An 8,248-nucleotide genomic window follows, 5' to 3' on the forward strand; every position below is an offset into this window, starting at 1 on the left:
CATGGGGCCTGCGAACGCCGCGATTTTCGCATTTCAGATGCGGCTTGTTTGCAGACTGAATTAAGTTTGCCACCAGCAAAGGTTGTGATTTTAACAAGGGTGGTTTTATTTTACTTTCTTGGCAAGTTGTTTCTGCCTGGTTTGCGGTAAATATAAGTTTATTTGCGGTTTTATATAAGAATCGCCAATTCTTTATCAATATACGCACGCACAACAGAAAAGACAAACGTTTTGGTGTGCCCGCGCTTTTGTAGCGCTCATACAAGCAACGCCATCTGGTTTCCAAGCGTGCAAGTAGTGCCGAGCTGTGCTCCTATTGGCCGCAGGCCCGGCCCCTCTACGCCGCACACGCCGCACAAGCGGCGTTTGCTCGACCGCTTCAAATGTTTGGCACTTTGCCGCAGCAACGAAAAAAGGTGGTTTTGCCGCACGAGCGGCGCCGCATCAGCGAATTCGCAGGCGAAATCGCTCCATGTAGTACGGGCTTAAGGCTGTCTTCACTTTGCGATGTAAAAAGCGAACTTCGCGGCGCTGTCCCCAAGGGCGGGTGGAGAAGTGTCCCGCCGCATTGTGCGACGTTCCTTTGTGTAGCATCCCCCCACGGCTTTTTGTTCATTCAGACAGGTTTCAGCCGCAGACAGCGGCTGCGGAAAGTTGCTTGGAGATCCACTACCTTCTCGCCCCATATGAGAGGGAAAGAAAAAAGGGCAAGGGCTCAAGAGGTCTTTTCTCGCCACTGCCGACAGGACCCCGTGCGCACCCAGCTCCAGTCGTTACACCGGATCGTTTACCTGGCACACTGCAATTGTAGACGTAAGTATATGCGCAAGCGCATGCTTGTTCAGTCGTAGCCTGTTCGATGGTGTTATATCTTTCTCCGTGGTCTGTCCAACCGAGACCCGTTTATCGCTGGATATTCAAAACGAAGCGCCAGAGGCAGGGCCGGATTAAAGGGGGGGGGGGGGGGGGGGGGGGGGCTACGGGGGCTGCAGCCCCGGGCCCCCCGCTGTCAGGGGCCCCGCTTGATCATATGACAAAAAAAAATATATCGTGAGTGTGCTCGCTGCCCGCATTGAAAGTTGAAGGTGGGAGCTTCAACCTCACCTCCACACTGAAGCTTACTAACTCGGGACACTGGGGAGGAGTGGGTGGCCCCACACGTTATGGTTGACAACCTTCGAATCCATTTCAATTTAATTTAGTTATTCCGACTCCTCTTCCTTGTTTTCGCGACGTTTCTGAGAAAACGTCTTGGACCAAAAGTCGTGGGTACACAGCTTGACCGGGCCTAAGAAGCCACATAACAAAGGCCCCAAGCTCGGCTTTGGTATTTTCCGGCACAGGTCGTTTTGGTAGTCTTTTCGGTACACGAACATCCAAGTACGCGGGCGTTTCGGCGCGCGCACGTTTCGGTATAAGAAAGGTTCATGCATGCGAATAATGAAATAATGTCTGAAGAACATATTGTAAATTGGTTAATCCTGAGGGACGTTATATGTAATTATTGACAACTTAAGCAGTGCCCTACGGGCTCATACACAGTTTCCTCAGAAATTTCAATGTATAGCGCTTGACAAGGAAGTTCATTCAATAACGACCCGTTCAATAAAGCTAGTGGATTAGTTGAATCGCATAAGCGTGATTGATATCGACTCGATATTTCTCACTGAATGGAAAGCGTATATATGGTTATCTAAATGTTGAACGGTTGTGTAGACCACTCGGGGGATCGTTCGGCTTCAGCCCGCGCCTATGTGCTGTAGCCTCTGCAGGCTGTCTGAGCAACAAGCGTTGCGGAAGCTACATGTCCGCGCGACTCCGTGTGGACGCAGAGGCCGCCGGGCCAGCCCGACCCTAGCGGCTCCCTTCGAGCTGGGGAATCAGCAGGCCTAGCCGGTGTGAAGAGCTCGGGTGTGGACCCAAAACAAAGCAACAACAACGTCTGTTTTCTTTCGGGATGGCGAAAGCTGTGCCCACTTAAAAACGCATCCTGCGTGCGGCCCCTTCGATGCCGTCTTATAAACGGACCTCCGGCGCAACTCGGGGACGGTAAGCTGTTTGTCCCCGTGTGCGCTTTTCGCTTTGGGGTGAGCCGGCGGACGGCGCGGACCAAAGGGCGGCCCGCAGACCTGGTCCCGCTTGGGCGTGGCGGCAGGAGGAGAGGAACCCCTGAAGCAGCGCGGGAAAAACAGTGGACGCGGCAGACGTGTTGAGGACTCGAAAACTAGAGGTCCACCAATACTCGCCTCCGTCGTAGACCCCGAATCTAGACGAGAAGCTTCAGCGTGTTTCCACTGCCAGTTAGACCGAACAACGACCAGTCCGATCGACAACGAACTACTGACTGCGGGAACTGTTGCGCGGCACCGATGGAGCAGCAGCGCGGGGTTGAGCAGAGACATTATATCCCTATTAAACTGTTGTCTGATGCCACCTCTCGTGCTCACCTGTCGCTCTCCAACCCAAAGTGGACCCGTTAATGTGTAACGGCTTGCCGACTAGCAAGACCATTACAGCTGCGCAACAGGAGTTTATCGCCGCTAAAAGTTCGATGGCCATACGCAAACCACGAAGCGGACCGCTCCCCAGCCTAAAAAGCGACATTTCTCTGCATAATAGTAGACATCAAGCCAAGAAATTAGTTTCCGGAAAGCGTAAAATTATGTATAATTTATCACTGATCAGAGAGCATATGATGGGGTTCGAAAATTTTCGCAATATTAAAGCGGAATAATTATCATAATCATCGTCATCATAATAATCATCATCATCAATAGGGCCCCAAGGACGCAGTAGCCCCGGGCCCCAAAGTTTCCTAATCCGGCACTGGCCAGAGGCGGCGTTTGGGAAATGTGAGCGACATACAAGGAAGGTGTGCAGGAGCAACTCGTGAGTATTTTCTTGCTTATAGGCCCGTGCACACTTGCGACGAAGCAACCCGATTTCTGTCGCGGCGACAAATTGGCCGAGACCGAACGACAAAACGGATCGCCGGGTGGCAAAAGCTTCCGAAATCGCGTCTCAAAGTCGCAGTGTGAACAGGCCTTATATGTTTGGTGAACTATATAGTAGGCAGTATTGATGGAAGAATCGATGTTACGGGTACGTTGCATGGAAACGATTTTTGTTCGTTGCATGGAAACGATTTTTGCGCGCCTTGCGCAAAGTGAATTCGGATAACTAAGCTCACACTCGAATGATCTTCACTTCAGCCGGGCAAGTCAGGTAGCGGCTTGGGCACGCGAAACAAAATAATGTGCGTCTCACGTTAGTTCGCTGGGCGAAATTTTGAAAAAAAGCATTACGTTTGCCCCTAATTGCCTGGCGATGCGATAATTATGTTGGGAACGCCGGGGTTCCTTAACGTGAAAAAAAAAAAAAAAGGAGGGGGGGGGGGTGCAGCTACTTCGGAATGTAGTCGATATACAAATGCAAACGAACAGGTCAGAATGCACCCTTTGGTAGCCTATCGCAAAAAGTTCGTCAAACTTCTGGGATATATTGTTAAAAGCCGCAAACCTGAGCCTTTTGTCGTAGCTTTCTTCGCTGGCGATAAGCAACCAGTCAACCTGCGTGGCTATACAGCCAACTTTGTTAGAAAGGGGCACTTTGAGGGCTGAAGGTGTCACAGAGGGTGGGAAAAAGTGCGCTGTTCGAGTACATGCGTTCGTTTGCGACTTACATTTTTGAAATGCATTAAGCAGCATAGCACGTTCTTGAGTTGTGAGAAATGCACCCAAAAAGGCTGGTAAATAGCAGCTGGTAAAGAGTCGAAGTCACTTTCATTGCAGGCTATGGTTTTCAAGATACCCTCAAACCGAGAAAGCCGCGGAGTTCATCGACGATGAGTGCCAATCCCGAGACCATATGAATCAGTAAGTAAATATTGCTCAATTGTGTAAATGGCTAGCGGGTTTAGCGAATCAAAATGGAAAAGCGAGTTAAATCGATAACGCACAGCACAACAGGAGCTGGAATAACTAGGGCAGGTGCCACTTTCAACTAAGCCGATAAAGATCCGAAGGGGGTAATTGGGGGTAGGAGGTGTGGGAGGTACTAGGTCATGCTAGCGATCACCCACTCCCTCTAAAGGGAGCCGTTCCGCCCAAAACAGGTCACTCTGGATACAGAGTTTAGCCTACTGCGCGTACTTTATCAGAAGTTTGGAACCAACACGCTTTCATTGGGGCCGCATTGATCATGCACAGCCGTCGCTCGCCGAAATAAAACCGACATGCTTCGAGCAAAAAGGCTAGTTCTAGTACTGTTCATCGGTGGTGCGGTTTCGAACAGCTTGAATCAAAGGCTTTTACATCCGTGATTCCAGGCGCTCTTCCCAACTTTTGAAAAATCCTGTAAATGCTCAGCAGTGATGAATAACAGGGTACGTTTCATATGACGAGGTAACAACGCCGAGCGTGAAAAAACAAAAACCATGGTTAAAGTGAACGCTAACAAATTTAGTGGCTGCAATGATACGCATGGCTTTGACTGAAAAACTGAACCTTCCTGCATTCGTGCAAAAAAAAAAAAAAAGAATAATACCCGGGTTGTTGTAAAATGCTCAAATTCTTCCTCCTTTCTTCCCCTAGCCTGTTCCAAGCATGTATTAAACATGTCACACAACTCTTTTCAGTGCTGAGAAAGACTAGGATCGAAGTTGTTCGTTTATGAGTTCCCACTTTGGTTCCCTTTATTACGTAAGTAAACTTGGACCATTATACACATTCGTGTTTAATGGGTGTGTTCTTTTGTGTGAACCATCTGTAATACCTTTGTAGCACTTTGTGTTCTTTTTTAGGTGAAAGATCTGCCGGACTGGAGGAGCAAACGTCGCTTCTACAACCAAGCGAATTTTCAGATGGGTTGTTTCGATTGAGGTAGCGGTCAGATCTATATACAGTTGGACAGGAAGAAAAGAAGAAAAAGGTCCGAGAGGCTTATCCGTTCCCGAGTAGTATTTGGTGAGTGTATAAAATTTCTGAGAGCGTATTTTGATTTGTTTTAGTAGTTCAATTTATGAACTGCTATGCAGCCCATAACTAGTCGCGCCCTATGCTTTCCAGCTGCTGCTGGTGTGACGCAGGTCACAGTCGATAGCGGGCCACATCATTGGTGACTGGATCCACTTTGCGAATATTGGGCTTGCACAAACCCACAAGGTAAGCAATAAACTGATATTCTCAAAATTTAATAGTGCATTTATATTTAAATGATTTTCATCCTAATCTCTGCCTAATAAAAGTACATGAACCATGCAGAAGACATAACACTCCGCTAGCGAGCGACTTTGACGAACAGTCACTAACCTGTATAGGTTACTGACTCGGGAGATTCAAGTTGGGAGTCAGGTGACCCAAAATTTTGTGCGCTTGCTTTCTTCTGGTCATATGGTTAGCACGAGTTGCTGCGTAGCTGCTTGTTCGTTTACTCTCCTTTTAGTGTGTGCGTGTGCGTGTGTGCGCTCGTTAACTAAACAAATCCTTAGGCAGCGACTACTTTTTCGCGCAAAACAGCCTACTGCCGCAGCGTACTGAAGTAGGAATTGTTTGCTTTTTCCACACAGACGCAGCCAGCCCCTGGATGGAGCCTCCTCTCCTGCACAGCAGCAGCAATGGAGTGTAAATAAAAAAAAATATATGTAACCATGCAAAAATAAAATAAAATTTTATTTGAAATTTCACTTTTCCTTGTTATTTTGAAAATGCTTTAAAATATATCGTAACCGGCAAACTTAGATAACAGAAACAATGCTCCACGATACACATTCCACACGTTTGGCAAAACGTCACTGTAACGTTCATGCTCCACATTCTGAAAAGGTTTTGCAACGTTAAAAGATCGTTTCAAGCGTGTTTTCCGCAATGTTAGGTAAATGTAAATCCAACATAATTAATATGTTGTCGAAATGCTTCCTCACAGTTCCAATAATGTTTGACGAAACGTTACTGTAACGTTTTTAGTTCTTAAAATGTTTTGGTAGGGTGCTTCTGCAACGTTAGGTAAACGTAGCTCCAAAAGTATTTATGTGTTGTAGAAATGCTTTCTTACTGTTCGCATAACGTTTGGCGAAATGTGATGTAACGTTTTACATTGTTTTTAAACGTTTTTTGAACGTTATTAGCTTGTTCGCTGCAGCGTTAGGGAAATGTAACACTAACATTAATAATATGTTGTAAAAATGTTTTGTGGACGTTTAAATAATGTTTGACAAAACATTATTGTAACGTTTTTGATAACATTAGTTAAACATTAAAAAAAATGACATTAAGAACATTGCTCTAACGTTAGCACCAAACAAAAAAAATACGTTCTTCTAATGTTCTAATTGCAGCGATGGCGTAGAGGTAGAACACCCGCCTCGCGTGCAGCAGGGCCGTGGTTCGAATCCCGGTGCCGGACAGTTCCCACCGGATTAAAAAAAAAAAATCCGCGTATTGATGGAATTGCACAAAGGGGCTTGGGGTGCGGCCTGACCCCGGCGACCATTGCCGGCAATGCACTCCCTCACCAGAGCAGGATTGGCCACCCTGGTGTAGTAACGGCCACAACCTCCCATGAATACACCAATTAACCCTCGGCCCTCAGTCCCCAGCGGCTGCGAAGCAACTGACCACGGCGGCGGTCAGACCTGTGACGCAGCAGAGGGTGCTAAGAATCCCTGGATCCGGACAGGCCGCCAATGGAATCTGAACCTGGCAACGTTTAACGCGCGAACCTTATCTAGCGAAGCAAGTCTCGAGGTGTTGTTCGAGGAATTAGAGGGCATTAAATGGGATGTAATAGGGCTTAGCGAGGTTAGGAGGGCAGGCGAAGCCTTTACGGTGCTGAAAAATGGACACGTCCTATGTTACCGTGGTCTAGAGGACAGAAGAGAACTGGGAGTGGGATTTCTAGTCAATAGAAGCATAGCTGGCAACATAGACGAATACTATAGCATTAACGAAAGGGCAGCAGGTGTTGTAATTAGGCTCAATAAGAGGTACAAGCTCAAGGTGGTGCAGGGCTACGCGCCCACATCCAGCCACGACGACCAAGTAGTGGAACGCTTCTATGAAGATGTGGAATCGGCAATGGCTAAAGTAAAAACACAGTATACTGTAGTTATGGGGGACTTCAATGCTAAAGTAGGCAAGAATCAGGCTGGAGACAAGGCAGTTGGGAACTATGGTATGGGCTGTAGAAATAGCAGGGGGGACCTACTAGTTGAGTTTGCAGAACGGAATAACCTACGCATAATGAATACCTTCTTCTGTAAACGGGAGAGTAGGAAATGGACCTGGAGGAGCCCGAATGGGGAGCACAAAAATGAAATAAACTTCATATTATGCGACAAACCCGGCGTCGTGCAAGATGTGGAAGTGCTCGGAAGGGTAAGGTGTAGTGACCACCGTATGGTAAGATCTCGAGTTAGGCTAGATTTGAGGAGGGACCGCAACTAGCTAGTACGAAAGAAGCCGATAAATGAGCTATCAGTAAGACGTAAGAGTTCAGGATCGCGCTGCAGAACCGATATTCCGCCCTTAACGAGGAAGCCGAGCTTACGACACAGGAAGCCAGCGACAACCTTACACGCATTATCACGGAGTGTGCAGTAGAAGTCGGGGGCACCATGGCTAGACAGGATACTGGTAAACTTTCACAGGAGACGAAAGATCTAATCAGGAAACGGCAAACCATGAGAATCTCTACCGCAGCTGACAGAATAGAACTAGCGGAGCTTTCGAAGTTAATCAATAAGCGCAAGACAGCTGACATACGGAAGTATAATATGGAGAGGATCGAATACGCTGTAAAGAATGGAGGTAGCCTGAAAGCAGTGAAGAGACGTCTTGGCGTGGGGAAAAATCAGATGTATGCACTTAAGGATAAGCAAGGCAATGTCATCACAAATAGGAATAAAATAGTCACAATGGCCGAGGAGTTCTATAGGGATCTGTACAGTAGCCGGGACATCCAGGATAATGCCGAACGAGACAGTAGTTCAGAGGAGATAGACATCCCACCAGTAACGACCGAAGAAGTAAGGAAGGCTTTGAAAGAAATGAAACGGGGCAAAGCGCCTGGTGAGGATCAGATAACAGCAGACCTCTTGAAGGATGGCGGCGAAATTCTGCTTGAAAAACTGGCAAACCTGTATACGCAATGCCTAATGACCGCAATGGTACCGGAATCTTGGAAGAACGCGAACATCATCCTAATCCATAAGAAAGGCGACATGAAGGACTTGAAAAATTACAGGCCGATC

The 8,248-nt window shown here is 47.4% G+C and overlaps 1 long non-coding RNA gene across 1 annotated transcript; it reads left to right on the forward strand.

Annotated features, from left to right (window-relative positions):
• The first annotated feature begins 4,292 nt into the window (after positions 1-4,292).
• LOC144151514 (uncharacterized) lies at positions 4,293-6,350 on the forward strand. Its single transcript, XR_013318889.1, has 3 exons — positions 4,293-4,964; positions 5,067-5,162; positions 5,567-6,350. It is a non-coding gene; the product is annotated as an uncharacterized LOC144151514 (long non-coding RNA).
• The last annotated feature ends 1,898 nt before the right edge of the window (positions 6,351-8,248 follow it).

Source organism: Haemaphysalis longicornis, unplaced genomic scaffold (genome assembly GCF_048455015.1).
Source record: "Haemaphysalis longicornis isolate Haplotype H1 unplaced genomic scaffold, Haemaphysalis longicornis Haplotype H1 scaffold_9, whole genome shotgun sequence".
NCBI classification, from domain to species: Eukaryota; Metazoa; Arthropoda; class Arachnida; order Ixodida; family Ixodidae; genus Haemaphysalis; species Haemaphysalis longicornis.